The 24,888-nt window shown below is 46.0% G+C and overlaps 1 protein-coding gene across 5 annotated transcripts in view; it reads left to right on the top strand.

The window, feature by feature from the left end:
• ERG (ETS transcription factor ERG) overlaps positions 1 to 24,888 on the top strand; it is a 651,652-nt gene that overhangs the window by 146,740 nt on the left and 480,024 nt on the right. The window contains exon 1 of one of the 5 annotated variants that reach the window (XM_069202566.1): positions 23,257 to 23,470. The exons of the other annotated variants lie outside the window; for them this stretch is intronic. The gene's annotated coding sequence lies outside the window, so the exon portion shown is untranslated. Of the gene's footprint in view, positions 1 to 23,256; positions 23,471 to 24,888 lie in introns of those variants that run through there. 5 annotated transcript variants of the gene reach the window in all.

Below are 24,888 nucleotides of genomic sequence, written 5' to 3'. Positions count from 1 at the left end.
AGATGGCGGGGCCCAGCGGAGCGGTGCTTGAGATGGGGGGGCCCAGCGGAGCGGTGCTTGAGACGGCGGGGCCCAGCGGAGCGGTGCTTGGGATGAAGGGCCCAGCGGAGCGGTGCTTGGGATGAAGGGCCCAGCGGAGCGGTGCTTGGGATGAAGGGCCCAGCGGAGCGGTGCTTGAGACGGCGGGGCCCAGCGGAGCGGTGCTTGGGATGAAGGGCCCAGCGGAGCGGTGCTTGAGACGGCGGGGCCGAGCGGAGCGGTGCTTGAGACGGCGGGGCCCAGCGGTGCGGTGCTTGGGATGAAGGGCCCAGCGGAGCGGTGCTTGAGACGGCGGGGCCCAGCGGAGCGGTGCTTGAGACGGCGGGGCCCAGCGGAGCGGTGCTTGGGATGAAGGGCCCAGCGGAGCGGTGCTTGGGATGAAGGGCCCAGCGGAGCGGTGCTTGAGACGGCGGGGCCCAGCGGAGCGGTGCTTGAGACGGCGGGGCCCAGCGGAGCGGTGCTTGGGATGAAGGGCCCAGCGGAGCGGTGCTTGGGATGAAGGGCCCAGCGGAGCGGTGCTTGAGACGGCGGGGCCCAGCGGAGCGGTGCTTGGGATGAAGGGCCCAGCGGAGCGGTGCTTGAGATGGCGGGGCCCTGTTCAGCGGTGCTCTTCTGCACGGCGGGGCCCTGTTCAGCGGTGCTCTTCTGCACGGCGGGGCCCTCTTCAGCGGTGCTCTTCTGCACGGCGGGGCCCTCTTTAGCGGTGCTCTTCTGCACGGCGGGGCCCTGTTCAGCGGTGCTCTTCTGCACGGCGGGGCCCTCTTCAGCGGTGCTCTTCTGCACGGCGGGGCCCTCTTCAGCGGTGCTCTTCTGCACGGCGGGGCCCTCTTCAGCGGTGCTCGTCCAGTAGGTCAAGGGAGCCAGACCTGGCCTGGACTCCCTGCTCAGTCGCCCTCCGACCGTGCTGTTGCTGGACCCTTCGGTGACGGAGTCCTGGGCCCTTTGGTGTCCTTCCTAACACCCGGGATGGGGCTTGTAGGCCCCTCCTGCTCCGCGCTCCTGCTGGCTGTCTTTTCTGCCCTGCTGCACTTTCGCTCCTTAGATGGGGCTCTCGGGCCCTTGCCTCCCCTAGATGTTGTGGCTGGTGAAGTGGGCGAACTTGGCTCCTTGGGGGCAGCCGTGTCAGTCCTCTCACAGCGGCCCTTTAGGTTCCTGGTCTTCTTGCCTGGTGGGGGGCTGGCTGTCCCCTTGCTGCTGATTGAAGTGTCACTGCTGGCAAAGGGTGGGCTCCAGAACCCATGCACCACAGTGACACTCGAAGCTGGGCTGGTGGTGGCTGAGGTGCTCTTGGGACTCTTTGCAGATGGAGGGGGTGGGTCAGTGGAGGGAAAGAGGTCAAGATTAGCAAGGAAAACTTTCTTAGGACCAAGGTAAAAGGTAGGAGAAGTGGAGATGGAAGTGGAGGAAGAGGATGTGGAGAGTCAGGTGTGCTGTCTTTGGGTGCAGGTGCATGTGCTGGAGGCTGTCGTGAGGTGGATGGCTGTTGGGTGGGTGTCTGCCTGCGTTTGTGTGTCTTGGAAGAGGGGGTGACAGACACAGTGGGAGAGGACACAGGGGACGTGTAAATGGTAGTGGGGGTCGTGACTGCACGTGTGCGGACTGGACTGGAGGGTGTGCTGGTGATGGAAGCACTGGCTGATGGTGGTGTGCATGCAGGTGTGAGTGTAGACGTCACAGGGAGGGAGGAGGGAGACGAGGAGGAGGGGGACACAGAGGTGGTAGTGACTGTTGGAATGTCTGCATCTGGGTGTTGCTTGCGTGAATGCTTGTGGGTTCTGTGGTGCTTGTGTCTGGATGAGCTGCCCTTGGGTGTTGAGGTGTGTGCAGGCTGGTCTGATGGTGTGGATGGGATAGGCTGAGGAACAGGAGACAGAGACAGGCTGGAGGCAGTCAGAAGAGGGAGGCTGGAAACAGGGACAATGGCTGCCGTCAGTGCTGAGGCCAGAGCATTGAACGATCGTTGATGGGCAGCCTGACCCGAATGAATGCCCTCCAGGTAGGCATTGCTCCGATGCACCTCCCTTTCTACCCCCTGGATGGCATTCAAAAGGGTAGTCTGCCCAACAATGAGTGTCCTGAGGAGATCAATGACCTCCTTACTGAGGGCAGCAGGGGCAACAGGGGCAGGGGCTGAGGTGCCTGGGGCAAGGAGACGCCCGCCTTCCTGGGCGAGCGGGCACGGAGCGTAGACTGAGGGGCTGCTGGGAGGGTGGGGCAGGTGCGCTGGGTGGCGGCTGTACCTGTAGAGGCGGGGGGCCCGGATGTTGCCGCCACCGCTAGGGAGCTCCCATCCGAGGATGTGTCGCTGTCGCTGGTGTCACCACCGGTCCCCGTTGTGGTGCTCCCCTCGCCCTCCGGATCACTGGTGCCCTCGGTGTCTGTTCCTGGTCCCACCGGGGCCTTGTGACTTGCAGCTCCCTCGTGCTCCGATGCCAATTCTCCTCCGCCTGATGATGCTAATGCACAGATGCACAAGAAGACGAAGAAGAAGGGTGGGGGGAGAAAAACGAAGACCAGGTTGAGTGCATGCAATGTCAACACCGTTGGCGGAGAGGACAGACACAGGAGCCTCATGCACTAAGCCGCGCATTCGGGGTACACTACTCAGTACTTTTGACTAGGACAACAGGTCTAGAGACGAGAAAGGCGCACATGTGTGATGCTGGACCATCGATAGCTGTACTTGTCACCCTACAGAGGTGGGGGCCGGGAGCACAGGGCCATGCCTAAAGGAGAGGACTACACTACAGAAAGCACCCTGGCCTAAAGTCACCCCCAACCCTCCTCCCCCACCCAGACGCCTCCACTGTGCAGAGAGATAGCATAATGTGCTGATACTCACCCCCTTGTGTCTGCTGTGATGTCCTCAAGCGCCCATCCAAATCAGGGTAGGCCACCGCCAGGATCCGGGACATCAGGGGGGTCAGGGTACGACTGGCACCCCTCCTAGGTTGGGAGGCCATCCCCAGCAGTGACTCGGCGGTCTTCCTGGTCCCGCGGCGGATGTCCTCCCACCTCTTGCGGCAGTGGGTGCCCCGTCTGACGTGGACCCCCAGGGCCCGGACTTCCTTGGCGATGGCACGCCATATGTCCACTTTCTGATGGGCGCTGACCTATTTGACATGTACAGGGTGGGAAGGAGAAATCATCATATTCCTGCATGTTAGATGCGATTGGCCCCCCCTCCCCAACCTTGCCATATGGCACATGCTCTCATCTGTCGTGCGTTGCACTCCTCATTCGCCCCCCACCCCACCAACTTAGCATCCACCCCACTCCACACAGGCATAGCCCATTCAATGTGCACCCAGTGTACTTACCTGTTGGTCTGGAGGACCGTAGAGTAACGCATACTGGGGGAGGACCCCGTCCACGAGCTTCTCCAACTCTTCGGAACTGAAGGCGGGGGCCCTTTCCCCAGTCGCAGCAGCCATTGTCACTTCCAGACCGAGGTCACAGCAGCACTTGCAGTATAGGTCCTCTCCTGTGGAAGATCAGGTCTCGAGTGATTAAGCAGATAGAAAATGGCGGTCACGCCCGTGGCGGTGCGTACCGCGGCGGTGCGTACCGCGACCGCCGGCGCACCTCATTATTGGCTCCTGAAACCCATAGGCTTCAATGTTAGCCAATGCGGCTTCGTATAGCGGTCTTCGACCGCCTACCGCCACGGTGTGCCACGCCAGCGCATTGACCTCACATCCCATTGTCCCACTTCACAGGTCAGGCAGCCGCCATTTCAAGGGCCCACATGGCATTATTTGTACTGCGTCACACAGGCCTAGGCCTTGCATTGCCACACATACACGCCTTTCAATACATAGATAATCGTGTGCTATGCATGCAGTGGTGAACGTACCTGTGACTTGCTTGACTCTGTGCTCCATGTTGTCCTTCCTAGGCACCGTCTGCTGGGACTTGCGAGGAGAAGGATGAATCCTCGCGTGTACCGACCGCTGGTGGACCTGTCGACAATGGAAGAACGCCACATCATACTACGATTCCGACTTGACCGAGCCACTATACATGAACTGTGTGCCCAGCTGGAGCCAGCCCTGATGTCCCCCATCCGCCAACCCACAGGAATTCCCCCTCTAGTGCAGGTTCTGTCAGTCCTCCATTTTCTGGGAAGTGGCTCATTCCAGACAACAGTGGCCATGTCATCTGGAATGTCTCAGCCTATGTTTTCAAAAATCTTGTCTAGAGTGTTGTCTGCCCTGACGAAACACATGCGGCGCTACATTGTATTCCCTGAGGAGGTAGATTTGGCCACTGTGAAGGGTGATTTCTATGCCCTTGGACATATCCCCAACATAATTGGTGCCATTGATGGGACCCATGTGGCTTTAGTACCCCCAAAAGACGATGAGCAGGTGTACAGAAACAGGAAAAGTTACCATTCGATGAACGTTCAGGTGGTCTGTTTGGCTGACCAGTACATCTCCCATGTGAATGCCATGTTCCCTGGGTCAGTGCATGACGCATATGTGATGCGAAATAGCAGCATCCCTTATGTGATGGAACAGCTACAGAGACAACGTGTGTGGCTAATTGGTGACTCTGGTTACCCCAACCTGCCTTGGCTATTGACCCCAGTGAGGAATCCCCGGACCAGGGCAGAGGAACGGTACAATGAGGCCCATGGGCGAACTAGGAGGATCATTGAAAGAACCTTTGGCCTCCTGAATGCCAGGTTTAGGTGCCTACATATGACAGGGGGATCCCTGATGTACTCACCAAAGAAGGTGTGCCAGATCATCGTGGCCTGCTGTATGCTTCACAATCTGGCATTGCGACGTCAGGTGCCCTTCCTGCAGGAGGATGGTCCAGATGGTGGGGTTGAAGCAGCTGTGGAGCCTGCGGAGAGTGAAGAGGAGGAAGACGAAGAGGACGACCCAGACAACAGGGACAGAGTTATCCAACAGTATTTTCAGTAGCACACAGGTAGGAATCACCCACGCCATTTAACATTTACTGAATGCCCCCTGCATCTTTACTTTGTGTATTTCCCCCCAGTTCTTTTAAACTGAAGTTTACTTTTCCCTTCCCTTTTCAGTGCTGTATGACCCACTGCGTGACTTCTGCTTGGTTAGCCCATGGACTAATGCTTATTGACATCGGTATGTTGTCCACACATAAATAACAGAACAGTATTGATAAGTAATGTGTTATACATTTGTATTGATGTTCTCAACAAGCATGTTGGTTTCAGACTAAATTCGTTTCCAATAGCTTCTACTTCACATGCACAGTTCAACCCTTTTTTTCTATTTGACCTTCACTCTATGCCGCAAGCTCGTCTTTCAGTAGGTCAATTTATCCTAGCCCATGGTTAAACAAGGCTGCTCGGAGGTGGCAATGTTTAGCCAGAATGCCCAGCTCTGGTCAACTGACATCTGAGGCAAAGAAAGGAGTTCTCACACAAGTTGTTTCCTGTAACTTAAATTGGTGAAGTCCCTTCTGGTTGCTGATGGTCCATCATCAAGCATGGGTCAGAGGGAGCACCATTGACTGGGTTTACACAGCACCATGTGTATCACATCCAGCACGTGCAGAATGTTGCCATCCTCCTTCCAGTTGCAATTGGCCAGAAGGGAACATGCCTTAGAAACTCTGTGGATATTACACTGGCTTTAAAGGGTTAAAAGGATGCAGTGGCGTAGCATGGGTTGTCAGCACCCGGGGCAAGGCAAGTAATTTGCGCCCCCTAACCCGTGGATTTTAGCACTCGAGTCTCTTCCAAGATGTTGCACCCGGTGCGGCCGGCCCCCCCTGCACCCCCCACGCTACGCCACTGAAAGGATGAATTTGAAGATTCAGGAGATTATTTACATAGCCTCCTGCAACCAGGAGCCTCCATTCCAGGCTGTCATATGTGTGTATTATTACCGTAGCAGCCAGTGAAGATCTTCTAAGCTCATTTATTAAGATAAACAATTTGCCCAGTAGCAGGATGGTTTCCTTTTTAGGGAACTGATAATAGAACACACTGACGTTGCCCATCTGCAAGCTGGAACACAGCTAGAGGCAGGCAACCACATGCCATTGACTGTCCTCAGTCAGGACCTTCACTTTACAGAAGGCTAGATATCCGAGGTCATAGAATCCTCCTGTATGAAGCTGCGGTGGTCCACCCCCTGTCGCTCTCAGTGCTTAACAGTAGCAGGACCATTTCCCATCACAACACAGGACCCCATAATGATGCCACTTCTTTATAAAAACCTTAATTTTTGCACTCTGCAAAGCTTATACAGTTGGTGAATAACCAATTGGACAACTATTACATTTATTTCTGAGGGAATGTGCTTCTCTTCGTGTTATTCTTAACTTGTTAATAGACTATTAAGTAAAACTGAAGAATCAGCAATCTCTGCTTTGCCCATGGCAGGACAAAATGGTATGTTTGCAGTGGGTGTTGGTGAAAGGATACCCACCATAGGTGCATGAGGGCATGGGTAATTCTCTAGACTCTCTCCTCTCACGACTTGCATTTATTCTTTTGTCAAACACAATGTGGATGTGGCATCAGAGGTGTAGAAAATAAAAAGGCAGCTAATGTAAAGTTAAGACAACAACAGTAAATACATACAATCATTGCTTAAACATGTGGCTCAATGGAGAAGACGGTGCTTTGAAGTAAGAAACGTGGGCTGTAAAGGGGATGTTTAGGAAACTTAAGGAATTCAACATGAACGCTCCACATGTGCAGGTCTCTGCACCACTACATAACTGATGCATTTCTAAAAGGTGGAAATACATAAGAATAGTTAAATAATGATTCTAAAAGCATTGCTAGCCACTTGAAGCAACAGGAGAGGTGAATGTTAATGCCAGAAAACAAATTGGATTGTTTAGCACAGCCTCTACTGGCCAGGAGTGGAGCACTCTCGTGTAATAACTGCAGTTTTCAGTGTTGTATGCTGATATGTTATGTGAAAGTAACACATCACTTTTATCTGGAGTCACACAAGTCATCTAGGGCCATATGTACGAACACTTTTTCCCATAGACACAGAATGGGTAAAAACCTTTGCTACATCTGGCCCCTAATGTGTTATCACCTCATAGTAAGGATGTTAGTAATCACATGAAACTGGAGCTCAAGGAGGTGGCAAGGGATGAGTATAACACTCCCCTTGAAATCACTCTCTGAAACTTCTCTTGTCTTTTCACTCTCATACTTCTCACATTTCCTCCTCGCCACTCTCAGTTCTCTCTGTATATCACCCGCTTCTTTCCTATGCATCACTTTCTTTTACCTACCAAGTTTTGCCCATCTGTCTCTCTCGTTTCCCTTTCTCTTTCCAAGAATAAAGATTATACTTTAATAATCCTACATGCCCTTGTTGTCACTTCAATAACTATAATATTACTCTCAACCCACTTCATCCTAGATTTCATACAACCGACCTCCTTCTCCGTACACTTCCTGGTCCCTTTCTCTCTTATAGTCCCCCTACTCCATCCCGTCCCATTTTCTCCCTTCACACTCTGAGTGTGAGCCTACAATTTATGTAGTTTCTTCTTTTTCATTCTCCCTTAATTTTTATCTTTTAAATTTTTCACCCACCACTCTTGCTGCCCTCCTTCTGCATCAGCTTCTCCTCTTCCCCACCCCCTCTGATAGTCTATGTGTGACACACTTACGCCATCTTTTTACCTTAGCCTCAATGTCCCCCTCTGCCTTCGTGTGTGCATTTTCCTGCTTCCATGTAACCTTCTCCTCTGCATTCAACTTAATGCCCCACTATAACCTTGCTTGTCCTGTCATATTAGCATTTAGAAACAGCGGTGTTCTTTACTCACCCAGCCTCGCAGGTGGAACTATGTTGTATAGAGTACAGAATATCGATTTATCAGAATACCATGGACAAAATACGGAGGGCCAAAATATGGGCAAGGTAAGTATATATAGGTAATGATAGGTTTATTTTACTCAACTCCATATCCCTGTACCTTCACGATGTATGTATATGGTTTAGTTACATAGATGTGAAGGTAAGAGTGGTAAATCCAAACTTCACTATATATACTCACTATATATACTCACTATATATACTTAGTTCCTCAATATTGTAAGCCTGGATATGTTGCCTATGGTATTCTGGTCAGTCAATATTCCTTACTGGATATTTCTGACTACAACTGTTTCATGTTCTCATACTCTTCGTTTTCCTTCCTTATTTTAATAACACCCTGCTTCCTTATGTCATACTTCTCATCAGTTTCCATTAGCCACTGCCACTGATTTCAGAACCAATTAAAATGTACATGCCAATGGAACCTGCACTTGTGATGCATGGGTCTCAGGTGGCTTACGTGACCACATCATTCTTTCTTGGTGGTATGGGAACTTCAAGGATAATTTTTATCAATGTTTAGAAAGTACTGCTGTTCCTCAAATCTATGCTAAAATGACATGTCTTCCCATAATATGAAAGCTACGGATTATCTACTTTTCAAAACTGTATGTTTTTTCTTGGATTCTCCTAGACTTTCCTGATTGTAAGGTGCACTACAGTTGTCAGAATAAACCTTGACGAGTAGCTGCCTGGCGTATATGAAGAATTAGGCTTGTTGAGAGGGGCATTGAAAGACCAAATGGTCTAACAATCCCTGTGGGCAGTTGACATAATTATGATTTCAAAGAAAGGGAGCACACTGCCTACACTCCAGCAACAAAGTCCAACCCCAATGCATCATGGTAAATGCAGTCGAATTCGTAGTCCATTCCGTAAGTAATAAAGTCTTTCACCTCTGTAGGCGCAGCAAGTGCTGTTTATCCCTGTACACGTGTTTCTGGGTTTAGCCCATCATCAGCAGGGAGCAGCATGGTATAGGGGCTTGCTTGAAATGCCGCCAAATGTTTTCTCAGGTTTATGTACCTCTCATGGCGCACAGGTGCCTCCCAAGGCTCGTCAGCCGTGGCTCAAGGGAGCCGTCCAAAGACAAAATTACAAAGAAAGGGAGCACACTGCCTACACTCCAGCAACAAAGTCCAACCCCAATGCATCATGGTAAATGCAGTCGAATTCGTAGTCCATTCCGTAAGTAATAAAGTCTTTCACCTCTGTAGGCGCAGCAAGTGCTGTTTATCCCTGTACACGTGTTTCTGGGTTTAGCCCATCATCAGCAGGGAGCAGCATGGTATAGGGGCTTGCTTGAAATGCCGCCAAATGTTTTCTCAGGTTTATGTACCTCTCATGGCGCACAGGTGCCTCCCAAGGCTCGTCAGCCGTGGCTCAAGGGAGCCGTCCAAAGACAAAATTACAAAGAAAGGGAGCACACTGCCTACACTCCAGCAACAAAGTCCAACCCCAATGCATCATGGTAAATGCAGTCGAATTCGTAGTCCATTCCGTAAGTAATAAAGTCTTTCACCTCTGTAGGCGCAGCAAGTGCTGTTTATCCCTGTACACGTGTTTCTGGGTTTAGCCCATCATCAGCAGGGAGCAGCATGGTATAGGGGCTTGCTTGAAATGCCGCCAAATGTTTTCTCAGGTTTATGTACCTCTCATGGCGCACAGGTGCCTCCCAAGGCTCGTCAGCCGTGGCTCAAGGGAGCCGTCCAAAGACAAAATTACAAAGAAAGGGAGCACACTGCCTACACTCCAGCAACAAAGTCCAACCCCAATGCATCATGGTAAATGCAGTCGAATTCGTAGTCCATTCCGTAAGTAATAAAGTCTTTCACCTCTGTAGGCGCAGCAAGTGCTGTTTATCCCTGTACACGTGTTTCTGGGTTTAGCCCATCATCAGCAGGGAGCAGCATGGTATAGGGGCTTGCTTGAAATGCCGCCAAATGTTTTCTCAGGTTTATGTACCTCTCATGGCGCACAGGTGCCTCCCAAGGCTCGTCAGCCGTGGCTCAAGGGAGCCGTCCAAAGACAAAATTACAAAGAAAGGGAGCACACTGCCTACACTCCAGCAACAAAGTCCAACCCCAATGCATCATGGTAAATGCAGTCGAATTCGTAGTCCATTCCGTAAGTAATAAAGTCTTTCACCTCTGTAGGCGCAGCAAGTGCTGTTTATCCCTGTACACGTGTTTCTGGGTTTAGCCCATCATCAGCAGGGAGCAGCATGGTATAGGGGCTTGCTTGAAATGCCGCCAAATGTTTTCTCAGGTTTATGTACCTCTCATGGCGCACAGGTGCCTCCCAAGGCTCGTCAGCCGTGGCTCAAGGGAGCCGTCCAAAGACAAAATTACAAAGAAAGGGAGCACACTGCCTACACTCCAGCAACAAAGTCCAACCCCAATGCATCATGGTAAATGCAGTCGAATTCGTAGTCCATTCCGTAAGTAATAAAGTCTTTCACCTCTGTAGGCGCAGCAAGTGCTGTTTATCCCTGTACACGTGTTTCTGGGTTTAGCCCATCATCAGCAGGGAGCAGCATGGTATAGGGGCCATCAGATGCCATCTTGAGATGTCGCAATACGATGTAGCTTCTGTCTCCTTAAAGGTCAGAAATTCTGTATCACTAAAAGGCCTCTCCCCCCGCCCTGCCCCCCACCTGAATCCCTAACCTGGATGTCTGCTTTCTAGAATTGCTCAGTTTTGCTAGGATTCCTTGGTACGGTGCGCTCCTAGAAAGAAACCTCAACCATAATACGTTTAGTAGCCAAACTTTAAAAACACAGATGATGAACAAGTTAGTTATGGCTACAAGTTTTTCTAACCATTACCTTTGACTTTTGTGTCTCATGCATCATTGGTTATCTTGTCATCAGGCGGCTGTTTTGCAGTGGTTTCTGGTGTTTTCGTTGTAAAATATGCCTCTATTCCTGTCACCTTATGAGTAGTTACAACAAAAGTGAACCTGCAAGACATACCACTAGATTATCCTGTAAGAATGGGCCTGAGTTTCATTCTCTTCCTGTAGGTATCCCTCTAAGCAAGGTAGCTCTTTTTCTTATCATTAGGAATAAATACTTGGGGAATCACAGTTATATTGTTAGATTCCTATATGGATTTTAACTCCTTAATTAGTAATGCAATTTCATTTAAAAAACTACAAAATCTGTCTATTATGGACTGTATTTCTCACCTTCTAGCGTAGCCTGTGTGTGGTGTTGTCACACTGGCAAAAGCGTGAGAGTAAGAATAGAAATCCATCAATTGCTAGCGCAATACTTATCTTTGATTTCTTATTTATACGTCTCTTAAAGTCCCCCAAAGCATACCATGGTAAAATCTTTAGAATCAAAATAGTGTTAAATAATTATCTTTCATCTCATTTATTGCATTAGTCCATAATACATAATACATACATAACTAAGTTCACGTAACTATATTTACAGTGATTATGTAAATGCAAGCCTTAAACTTAGATGGTATAAAGAATAGCAAGAGTACCCTAACCTTAGCATAGTACATGTATAATTTATTGTCAATGTCCCAAATCCAAATACTGCCTAGATATGATATGACTACTCATCTTTAGTAGGAACTCACATATAAATGGAACTTCATATCCCTCCTCTACTAAAATAGTAAGCCTTATAATTTATGCTGAAAGTAATTATAATCTTAGAACCTATAATATTATTAACAACCATAATGAATATTTTGTATCTTTCACCATCAGTGTGCACACCCTGTACAACAACAAGAACAACAGCAGTAATAATAATAATAATAACAATAACAATAATAATAACAATAACAACAATAATAATAAAAATAATAATAATAATAATAATAATACAATTTTTATTCTTGTTGTAATTACCTTTAATAATCTGATTCCCTTTATTATTATTCACTCAGTCAGTCAAGGCAATCTTTATTTCATCTGTGTAGCCTTAAAAGAACATGTTAAAATGCAAGACAACAATATAAAACAATACATAAATAAACAATTAAGCAGCTCACGTTTAAAAATTTGGCAATTAAGACACAAATAGCAGCAATATACATAATAATGCCATATTAATAATGATATAAAAACAACTAAAAGGATGGGTCTGCATAAAAGCCTGCACCTCATCTGGACAACTCTTTCTGTCTAATCCTCCACATGTGCAACAGAAACCGAGAGACAGCAAAGACAATAAGCTGCTGTCACTCTGTAGTGCTCTAAAGGCTGTCCTAAAGGTCCATAACCCCAAGCCATGACAAACAGGTAGAAACCATTTTCTTCTGGCCTCTTGATAGTGAGGCAAAACAACAGAGCATGTTCAGGTGATTCAACCACCAGTGGGCAGAATAGATCAAAATGGCCCTGTTCACTGAAGTGGGTTTTTCACTTGGCGGTAAAAGAACTAAGGGGCGTAATCCCCAAGCGAAATGTAAAATATTAACTCTTTACAAGGGGGCACTCATCCTTATCCAGGAACTTCTCCAACCGACACACCACTTTAAACTCCAGGAGAGGTGCTGTAAAGAACCCGACCCTAGAAGTGTGAAAATTAGAATTACCAACATAACTCCAGTTTGGAAATGGACCAAAGTCTCTGTCAATATAAAAGGGGTCTTAACCAAACCAGGTCACTAATTTGCCTCAAACCACAAAACAACCATGTGGTAGAAGTGGAGTGCTGGTGGGAAGGTTGACTGAAGTTCTCAAAAAGCGATTTTCTGATATTTTGAAAGCTTTTATATCATAGAATCCTCAAAGCTCCCCACCACATAAGGTGGCCGCCAGAATCTGGCATTTGTAGATCTCTGGTGGCATTGGTCGGAAAGAGGAGGAGTGATAAGCCTTCAAAATGCCTCCACAACATTGCTGTAACTTAAGTCTGCGCAGCTTGAAGTGGGGAGGTTCGTCGAAGCTTTCGGTGAGCGTGACCCCTAAATAATCGAATACCAATACCCTCTCCAGTGGTACTCCATTAAGGGGCGGGTTGGAGCAGGAGTTTGGACATGGGTTAAAATCCATGAATTTTGTCTTGATGCAATTAATCTCCAGTCTGCAAAATGATTGGAAGGAGTCCAAAAGCTTCTGAATATCCATCGGGCCTGACTAGTAAAAGAGTGTCATCCACAAACAGGAGGGCAGGGTTCCTTACCCCAGCAAGACTTGGGCATCACCCTCACATAGCTGTAGCTGGGAATCCATCTCATTAATGTACAGTAGAAAAAGGATCAGGGCCAACACAGACCCCTGTCTCACTCCCCTATGTACTAGAATGGGCTTAGTCAGCTCACCATTCAGCCCACATCTAACTTGAGCATAATTGTTGGAATGTAATCTAATGATTATGCTCAAGAGATAGCCAGGAACTCCCAGCCCTTCAAGGACTGCCCACAGAGTGTTTTTGGGGACAAGATCAAAGGCGGACTTAGGATCCACAAATATAACATAAAGTCTGCCACTCCACAATGATATTTTTAATATAGCAGTTGCAAACAAAAAACCTGGTCAATTGTCCTGACATGATCTCTGAACTCAGCCTGAAACGGTGTTAGAACATTCGAGTCAGAAATCCACTTGGTCAGCCTATTCAGAATGATCCGACTAAACAAGCTGTCAATAAGACTGATCGGTCTGTAGTTAGATGGTAAAGATCTAGAGTCTTTTTTATGAATTGGAACAATTTCGACCCCGGCCCAAGTAGAAGGGATAGGCACGTCATTCAATATGACACTAAAAAACAAGGCTAGATAAGGTCACCAAACATCTTTATATGACCTAAATAGGTCACCAAACACTTGTCTAATCCAGGGGCTTTATTATGTGTGATCCAATCTAATGCATCAAAAATCTCAGAGATCTGGTGGGTCCAGGCTAACAGAGTCAGGATAGAATGTTCAGCCTGGAGGAAGGCATATCAATGATTGCCTAATACTCCTGGGGCCTCAATAGAATGGGGTGCTGGCACCTAGCCCTGGTTCTCAATACCCGAATATAACTTAGAAAAATGCATTACCCAGCCTGAGGCCGGAATATTGCTACCCAGTGGAGTCTATTTACCGGAGGCACCTTCAGCCAAAAGGAGCGGTAATACTTAACTTTTATGGCACCCAACATTGTACTCCAGTTAGAATGCTCTCAGGTAATCTTAATGCTAATAATAGTAGCTTTATAATGTTATCTAGCCCCCCGAATTGCTTCTCTAGGGACAAATTTAATAGATCGAAGAAGAGTTCATTTAGCAGCATAACATGTCCTGAAAACCAAGAAGCCTCTTTGATCCTCTTGGACATTGGCCTTGAGTCAGTCAAAAAGAGTTCTTTTAAGGAGCCAACCATGGTATTATGAATATCGTTCAATCTTACCACAGGGTCTGTAGTGCCAAGGGGCGTGACTTAATCTGCTACTGCGGAGAGACCATCAGAAACAACTACAAAAACTTTCCCCTAGAGTTTGTGCTAAGTTTATCATAGTGCTCCACTTTAGCCTAAGCCTGTTGTTAGATGAAATCAACCTTCGATCTAGTGGTTCATCTGTACTCAGCAAGGTATCACCCTTTATTATTCTTAGTAAATGTTTGTTTAGTTTCATTTTCAAGTCATAAAACTACTATGATGAACAAGACATATATAAATAATTAGAATGAATGCACTGAATCTCTCTTTATCAATAGATACATCGTTTTCTTTCCAAATGTTTTAGTATCTCAAACATTCAGCCTAAGAGAGTGATAAAATAATAATTATTATTAGTATAATGATAATAAATATTATAATTTTTAGAATAATGCTCGTTCATAATGCCGTTGAAGGAGCAGTATAAGCGTATCAGTTTCTGGTAAATTCTTCCTGATTAGTGCCATTAATTCCATTGCCCTTAGTTACAGCCTCGGTCTGATCATCACAAGATGTAGCACTGGTCCCAAAGTTTTTCAGTTCTTGTCGTGAGCCATAGCAGTTTCCCAGTGGACAGCAGCTCCACTGCTAATCTTCCAGTCAATGCAAGGCTCTTTAAAGACATGTTCCAGTGCCGGGTGCAGACCATATCAGACAAGTGACTCCAATGTCATTGGAATTTTATTTTGAAAGACAACCTTTGACAGGCCTTAAAAAAGCTGTTTGAGGTAGAAATCATTATCAAGGGATAGACAGCTCTCCTTTTATTTTTTTGTATGCTGAAGAAGCAGATATTTGTGAATCTTCTTCTTCACAACTTAAGTTAAGGTTCGTTCACTGTAGCAAAATTTTAACAAGGACAGTAAAGTATCCCAAAACCAATCCCTAGTTGTCCACGAACTACTGGCAGCCACTGGTGGTTAGTCACTAGGATCAGGATATCCCGCCTCTTTGAAGTAAAAAGAGGCTGCCAGAATGAGAGTATTAATTAGTCATATGAAGGAAGTGCCACTAGGACATGCAAACCCTTAGGTGGTCATGACATCAAGAAAAGCCTCTGGGCTAGGCTCTTAGCAAGTGCTAATGACCCACACGAAATGACAGCCAATAGTTCTGTTTGCCAGGTCCCTTAAACAAAGGGTCACGCTGCCAGCTACACCCATTAGCTCTAGACAGGAATGAAAGAAATAATTTTCCAGGGCATACACAGGTTACTTCCTAGAAGACCATACAACTGATTTGATGTCTCTGTCATCTTGTGCAGAGTGAGTTACATCTTAGGATTTTTGTGGCAATGTAGTAAAGGCCCGTCCCCCTTTATATTCATGGATAAGTCTGTTGTGTTGTCATTGGCCCATGTATGTATTTATTTTGTGAATACATTTCCTGTTTGTATGAATGAGATGTCCAGAGGGTTGCTGAATATCCAGAAGGACCAGGCAGGTTTAATCCGCCTGATTTTAGGGTCCCTGTAGCAGGCATGGTTAATTGCTTATGCTCTTAATTAACATTCATTACACATTTAAATCGGGATCCAGAAATGTATTTAACTTATAAAAATATTTTTTTCTCACTAAAGAAAGTGAATGCGTTGTGGTTATGATTTTTCTGATAAGGCTAAGGTTGGGGACCAGAAAGATGCTTTGAGATATGTAAAGAGGTGATCAAAATACACTTAAATGACACTAAGGACACACTAAATTAATAGGTCAACCCTAGCACGAAATATTGTGTTCAGAGTTTATCACTGATTAGAGCACAGTTTACCAGATTTATGATGGGCACAAATAAGGTATAATTAAGTGTGGTATTATTGACTTAGAGGCACCCTGACCCTTTGTGTAACATGTATATAAAAGAATAACGCTTTGTGCATGACTGCCAGTCAACCACTTGAATTTTGGTGGGAAAATTCCTTGATCCAAACATTTCACAGTAAGTCAACACATGTCGGTTCTTAGAAATGTTGTTTGCTGAAACCTAAAGCCGCGTTTCTGAATACACGCCACTAACTTTCTCACGCAGTATCCATCTGGCGACCTATCAACAGAAGTGCCAACCACTATATTTATTTTTGAAACAGAAATCTGATGTTATACCTTCAAAAATATCCATGTTGAACTGCGGAGCTTGGTGGTCTGACCCAGCACTGACTTCAGTGCACAATGAACGCTTTATCAAAATGGCCGCTCACTTGTAGGTAATTTTGGGACACGTTTCAAAAACTGTATCCCTACCTCCACATTTTAATCAGCGCTTAAGAGCGGTGACCATAGCTTCATTGTCCTTCATTTAGATCTGAAACGTAAAAATAAAAAATAAAATCTCAGCAAAAGGGCTCCTTCTTCTAAAAGAAGCACAAGGTTGGCCAAAGAACACATGAGCACTTCATATGAAATTCTGGAACACGTAGAAAGAAGTGCAAGTGCTTGGCTTTTGGCAAGCAGCCACATTACAATGACTTCTTAATTCTTTCACTGCACCGTTCAAGACAGACTTATTCACATGAAGGGCGTCTGTAGCATCTAAATTCAATTGAAACTTAGAATTGCACTGATAACTAGACAAAGACAGGCTTATAAACTTTTTAATGTAAAAGTGACCTCGAATCCAAGATCTTAATTCCAGGGAAAAAAACAATTCACATGATAAGCCAGATAATACAAAGACTTATGATGCTGTTTTTGAGGGATTTGCCTTAAAATAAATGCAGAACTGAAATAAAAAATACACATATCAGCTGCGATATGCAGCACTTACCTCTACAGATGGTCATGGTTTATGAGTGTTTTAGGTTTTCAGAAAGATATCCATCCTACTGGAGCTATAATACACATGCACTTTATATTCATAAAAGCTTGTTTTATCACAATATATGTAAACTTAATGATTTACAGTCAACAAACACACACAGGGCCTGATTACAACTTAGCCAGAGGGGATTACCCTGTCCCAAATGTGACGGATATCTCGCCAGCCGTATTACGAGTTCCAAAGGATATAATGGACTCATAATTCGGCGGGTGGGATATCCGTCACATTTGGGACGGAGTAATCCCCTCCGACCGAAGTCGTAATCAGGCCCATAGTGTTGGTAAAATTTGGGAATTGAGATTTCGGTGTATTCTGTTTTTATCTTTACTATATATTTTCCTTAACATGCTGTCCTTATTGCACACCTCCCATGAAAATGAAATATATTGTAGCTCTTTCCCATACTTTCTAGCCCATTTGGAGAGGGACTATGCGTGTACAGGTTAGATGTACAGAAACATATGGGGAAAAATATCACCACATTTTGCTGGCTACCAAGTGTTGACTTTATTAGCATTTGCTGTGTAGTGCCTTACCCACTCCTCTAAAATTCTGCTGGTAACATCCATTATTCTACTTTAGCAGAGTCAACCTGGAAAGTAAAAACAACAGGCATGGTAAAGTTGTTACCAGCTCCATGTTGTCCTAAGTGAGAAAGCATAAAGTCTACCCATCCCCATGAATTTTAGGATGAATGTTTACCCAAGAAGAGTGTTTTCAAATTGTGGCCATGTTGTTGACTTTATAGCAACATTTCCCAAATATTTTGACTATAAAGGAATCATGTTATGTGCTGCTTTGAAGCTAAACTCATGGAATAGTCCAACACTATTGGGCTTGGCACAGTATTACGTAGTATTGTTTCGCCACAGCATTAAAAGAAGTACTTTCCTTTTCGTGGTGCTCCCTTAGGTCTGCCAATAGAGCTGAGTTGTTTGTGGAGCCCTGCCAGTAAGCAACCTCTTCCTTAATGAACTCCTTTGTGTGCCGCACATTCACTCTGTGGACTGATCCTGAACTACCGAACAGTTCCAATGGGAGGAGTACTCTAGACTTTGGACTCCCAATGGTGTGGCATCTACTCCAATGATTTCATTCACCATGACTGACACCTTCACTTTATTATTTTTCTTCTTTTTTGCCAAAAGTTTATTCACTGCATCAGCACTGTAATAAATTCACCTATGACAAACTCATCATCTGCTTGCTTAATTTCAACATTTTACTATGTAGATATGTAAGAACATGTGAACCATATGATGAAGACATAATTTACTTGAGCAAGGAGGGATATGTTACAGGTACACAGTGTCCTGCTCAGGATTACAACCATTACACACAAACACATACGTACAGGTGTCTGGACACTCCAAGCATTTTATTCCAGTGTACAGCACATAAGCTGTCCATATGTCTGGACCTTTGTGACGTAATAATGTGTGACTCATACTGAGTCAAAGTACATATTCCAGGGTATAGACCCAGACCACGGAAGAGAGGGATTTGTCAGACGTTGTCCTGTACAATAGGCAAACATTAAAGTGGATGATGAAGTATCAGCTCCCTAGTTGTTGCTAAAACACTCAACTCCACACATTCTCACAACTATAGTTCATTTTACAGTCACAGTCATTACATCACATGACATACATATACGCTCATGACAGGTAGCTGTTGATCAGACCTTCTCACAGGTTAGCTCCTTCCTCTTCACAACTGTCACCCTCAATTGGTATTTTAGGATTCTCACCCGGTGGCACCGCAGACTACCCCTCCTCTGGGATGTTCGGGATATTCTTTCAAAGGGTGATGTTGTGGAGCATGCAGCATGCCACAGTGATCTGACACACTTTTCCGTCCGGGTTCGTAGAGGAGGGCTCCACCAGATATGTCAAGACATCTAATATGGCATTCAGGAGCCCAATAGCCTGCTCCACTACCCACCTTGTTCTTCCATGGACCTCACTGAAGCAGACTTCCCCTGGCGTAGTTGGATTCTTTGGTGGCGTCAACAACCAAGGACGGTTTGGATATGCGGAGTCTCCTGTTAAGTAATGGGACATATGTGCAACAATGAATCACTCCCTTCATGATTGTAGCACCAGACATTGCACACATACAAACAGGCCAGATGTGACTCATCAACGAGCCAGGCCCTCTCTATGTACAGTTGTGACATCAGCTAGGGTATGGTGCTGTTCTGCATTATGAAAGAATCATGGGCTGAACCTGGATAATGGGCACAGACATGTGAAATGTAGAGATCTGCCAAACAGACAACTTGCATGTTGATGGAATGAAAGTTCTTTCTCTTGCGATATACTTGTTTATTGGCCTACGGTAGGACCAAGCCAACATGTGTGCCATCAATAGCCACCACTACATGTGGGATGCGTGCAAAACCATAAAAGTAAGCCTTCAAATGAGCTAAATCCTCACATTAGGGAAACTGGATATAGCTGCCAATGTGTTTCCACATTGCTGAGAGGTGTTCCTTCAACACCAGACTGAACATAGGTTGGGGCATTCCAGCACATAGGGCCACTGTATATTGAAAGGAACCTGTGGCTAGGAAGTGCAATACTGACATAACTTGTACAATGTGTGGTATCCTGGTTGGATTACTGTTGGCTGGCCTCAGATCTGGCTCCAACTGACGGCACAGGTCCACTATTGTTTGCCAATCTAGGCATTATAACTGAATTAGGTTGTTGCATCCTCCCTCTCCCTGGGTACCTTTATATGACAAGACATGATTTCTAACATTTGTCAGTGTGTCCACAGCAACATACATGGTGCATGTCAATGATATCATGTAACAAGGCATTTCTGAATGGATAGACATGGCAACCGGTACACATCACAGCTGCAAATAACACTAGGGTCATATGTGACCCCATGGTTTTCCACACGTGTCCACAACATGTATATGAACCAAAGTCAGAGATGTACAACACAATTGCCTCTCGAAATGTGACTGGATATCCGGACCGCCAAAATGACTGTCAGCAGTAGTGGACTGTGCCCCACTGTTGAATGCCATCTGTGCCCTGCAACATACTACATGTAGGACCTTCATGACATGACAGGCTAAGCATGTTTGTGAGGTCAAAAATCCTTTTTTGCAGGTGTGACACAGTTTCTAAAGCCCATTACAGCATTTCAGGCCACCAAAATGGCAGCTGCCTGAAATACTCCTCTGGACATTAGGAACCACCTGCGACCACTGGCAGAAGTTGTTATGGTGGTAGGTGGTTGCAACTGCGGCGGACACAGCCATAGGCTAATGTTGTTGCCAGTGGCGGTCGCGGGCCACTGACTGTCTCCGCCTGCGGTGACGACCACGGATATGGCTGATGTGACTGCCATGTTTAGCAGATTCACTCACTTGACTCCTTACACTGCTGCCAGCAACACCTCCATGACATGAGTTGCTGTGTGTTGCCTCTGCGAGCTATCATGCCTTCTCACCACAGGAGCTAGAGAGGCTTGTGACACAGGTCCTACCCCTGTATAGACAACTGTATGGCTCACCAGAGATGCAGGTAAGTACCTCATGTGCACAATTTTCTCAGTACTTCACCATCCTTTCCCTCCTCATAGACTACAATGTGCTCATGTGTGCCAGTTAGATAATCCGTGTGCCTCTTGTTGCAGTCTGTGTGCCATCAATAAGGTGGGCAATGTGCAGGTATTGGTGGCCAGTGCCATATATTAAGTTCAGTCACATTGTATTATGTGAGGTTCTGGGGTCCTAGATCCTCCTTGTGTTGGATGCAAATCTAGATAAGGAGACATTACTGCCATCCACTGACATCTCTTTCCTCAAGATTGTTGTAAATGTCGGACAACATGTATGTGCATGACAGCATGAGCTGTGTATGCATGTTGTATGAGTCAGTTAAGAATCATGTGAGCAATGTGTATAGTGCCACAGATCTTTCAAACCACATCTGCCCTTGCTAAACTGTTGTGTGAAAGGCATGACATGAGTCACTCTGCCCTATAGGTTGCCACACACACCACATAACAAATTGCTGTTGGCTACATGATGTAACATCATGCATGGAAGCAATGGGAATGGAGTGTCATGTAGGTTCTGTCAGCTCAGCCTGCAGACGCCAGGGGCTGTCAAATGTAACTCCCGGTATAGGACCTAGTCTAGGCTGGGGTAATGCAGCTCTGACACTTTGCCCTCTCCCTGTATCCCTGTCATGTGGCCAATATGAGGCTCTGGTGGCAAAACCTGCCCCGAATGCCTCATTCCTTTGACTAAATTAGGAATGGGTTCAGAGGTAAATCATTATTATAGTCCATTTGTGCATTTATCATCGTCAATGTAGACTCATGACACGTCCCTTACTCCCACAACTTTGTTGTCAGCTTGACACAGATCATATTTGTCCTGTATAGGCATATTGCATAACTGACAGTCCCACAGTGCATTCAGTGTGTTGATTCCTGGAGGCCAAGATATGTGACTCAGTAGCTTGTTCGCACAGCAGAAAGTGTACAATGCATGTCTTTTTTTGTTGGATGCCATTTCTGTCGGATAGACACATATGTCCAAAGGAGTGTTCTGTGGTACAGGTGCGTACCACAGAACCTTGCCCCCTCAAGTGGAATGAGTCTGCATTTGGTAGGCCACATTGCCACACATGCACAATTTAGACACTTTTTGTACCCACCATTCCAGCCCCTTGATTGTTACTGATGTGTAATGTTGATGTTTGTACTCTGGCAATTGCCTGTAGGGACTGCTTGCAGTGGATCATTCTCACAGAGTGTGAATGTGTTGGTCCATTCATGCATAAGGGGTTTACCCCAAACAAAAAGAAGGGATCGGAGGATTAATGGTCCAGTGTACACCCTCCAGTCAACCTAATAAATAATACAATACACTGTTCCAGAACTAGCGGGAAGGAAAGTGAAGGAGTCCTGATGATCAGGAGCAAAAAGTCCTCACACACCACATTCGGTGTCATGCTTCATCATCGGACAGTTCCTCGTCAGACCGGCGCTGCAATGTCTGACGGGCACCCCCCGAAGGGGGGCTCTTTGCCGGAGATCTTTTGTTATCGATGATGCCGCAGAGCCAAATATGGGTCCGAAAGAGGAAGGAAAAACACAAAAAAAGAGTAAAATTGGCTCAAGACCCTCACTAAATAATTTATTACTTGCTGTTGGGAAATGGTCAAGATTAAAAAAGTAACATGGGAGTGAAAATAGAGATAATGCTCAGACACTCACACAAAAACAATCAAAATAAAGGAAGACGGTGATTATCCGATATTCCTCAATATGCGGTCGACATGTTTCGCGTCTCTTATGGTCCAACAGGATCCCCTGACGCTTCTTCAGGACCTATTTAATCATTGGGCTTCTCCAATTGAAAACAAGGCAAAAAAATCTAAACTCCTGCAAACTAACGCTCGCAGTCAAGACGTCATCAGTCACTTACTAGGATTAAACCGGACTGGCTTTTCCTTTCCTATCAGTCACCCATCTCCACTAGAGAAAGGGCTTCATGGGATCACGCAGGCCTGTTGCCCGGTTCACAATAAATTTCTGTGTTTGCCGGCGTTCGATGCAGCACCTACCCTTGGGCTGCGTTCCCGTCAGACATTGCAGCGCTGGTCTGACGAGGAGCTGTCCGATGATGAAGCATGACACCAAATGTCGTGTGTGAGGACTTTTGCTACTGATCATCAGGACTCCTTCACTTTCCTTCCCGCTAGTTCTGGAACAGTGTATTATATTATTTATAAGGGGTTTACCCTTCAGAAGCCACATAGGTTTGTAGTGTTTCATAGTGGCTCACATCACACTGCAGGTTTCAAGAGCATGGGCTAACTGATGTCAGTTAGCTTGCTTATTCATTATATGCCTTGAGCAAGGTAATGGGTTAGTCTGCAGATGCAAATACATATGTCAGTAGTCATGTCCACGTACCTATTGGCTTGTGTGTTTCACACTTGGGTAGTATTGACAAATAGAAAAGTCCTAGCTTGGTGTTACTGCCATGTATGTGACTCAACCATTTGTGATGAAACTTGTGATTATAATCTCTTGATTTGTCTTTTTCATCCATGAAGATTAACGCCCATCAAAAAAAGAAACTATGGAGAGCCATCGCTAAGAAGGTGTGGACACTGGGGGTTCACAGCTGGCGGAGTGCCCACTGCAGGAAAAAGTGGGAGGACCTGAGACGCTGGGCTCGGAAAATCACAGAGGTCCAGCTGGGGCTGTCTTCCCAACGTGGGCAGGGTGCCTCTCAGACAGTGACCCCTCACTAATGGTCTGCATTCTGGTGGTGGCCTACCCAGATCTTGATGGGCATTTGAGGACAGCACAGCAGCCATAAGGGGGTGAGCACAGGGCATATTCCTGCCTGTCACATTGCCAAGTGAGTGTGTTAGGTTCTGACAGCTCCCCCGGACGATTAGAAATGAGCCATGTGCAACACAGTTGATGAGTGATTGTTTGTGTAGATATGTCATGTGTTGGATACTGATGTGCCTTGCCCATAGGCCCAGGGACCTAGGACCCAACTGTGTACAATCCACAAACAAGTTGCTCTCCAGATACAACATATGGCTGTGTTCAGTGATCAATCAAGTACTGAATGTTTTTGTAGTGTATGTGTGTATATTCTATGCAACAGACCACTACTCCTAAATGTTACAGGCCAAAGGTAAGGAAGTGATGGATCACTGTCCTCAGCCATGTGTCTGGGCAAATGAGTATTTTGGCATCTGCCACCCAGAGGATACTTGTCTTCAATGTATGACGGGTGCTGGTCCTCACTACAGTCTGTAATGTGAAGATGGCCATCATACACGTGACAGAGCATATATTGTACTTTGGGTGCAGCTGCTAATCAATACTTTCCCCTGGTAAGTGGGGAATGTCCATTGACATGATTTATGTGCCATCACTGTTACCAAGATTCCTTGTGCTCACATGTCAGCATGTGTCCCTTTCTCAGTAACAAAACATTTGTACGCTGCTGTTTCATACATGGTCTACCTGTGTTGATGGGATTATGTCTGTATTCCCTCACATATATGTGCATGGCAATCTGTGTGTGGAATAAGACATTTATAATAGGAGTACATTTCATGTTGTGCCACAAACGAGTGTGTCACCATTGTTTCTTGTCTGACACATACCCTCATGTGTCATAGCATGTCACTTGGCATGTTCAACTGCAGTAGCAATGAGGGCCATGACTTTTATGCCTGGGGGTTCTATCAGCAATCTGCATTTCTATGCCATTGATGTGGCATCATGTAGCAAAGTGCACTGCACATGTGAAATGTGTAAGGTTTGAAACCTTACTGTTGGCATGCATCACTGAGTGACTTAGAATTATGTTGAAATCACATGTGTTTGGGTACAAGCATTCATCCACAGACATATGGGTCTGCATAACCATAATTGAGACAATGATGGAGCTTCCAATTGTACAACATGTTGAGGGCCTTCATCAAGTACTTGCAAATCTCTGGGCCTCGCCAGCATCCAAGGGACTAATGGCGTCTACCGATGCTCTCAGAGTAAGTCATTGTAAGGGATGCCAGACATTAGTGGTGATTTTCCTGGGGCTTGCTGGTTTATCTGAGCAACATTAGTACTACCTCTATGACTCCATTGCGATAAATATTACTTGGTGCAGTGTACATTGTGGAATTGCTTCCAGTGTGACATAAGTATTTCCATGTCACCTTCTCAAGGCTATTGTACTTTTGTCAGCAACATGGCAGGATTTGTTAGCATAATTTCT

Source organism: Pleurodeles waltl, chromosome 8, assembly GCF_031143425.1.
Source record: "Pleurodeles waltl isolate 20211129_DDA chromosome 8, aPleWal1.hap1.20221129, whole genome shotgun sequence".
NCBI classification, from domain to species: Eukaryota; Metazoa; Chordata; class Amphibia; order Caudata; family Salamandridae; genus Pleurodeles; species Pleurodeles waltl.
This window is presented reverse-complemented; position numbering and strand designations above follow the sequence as displayed.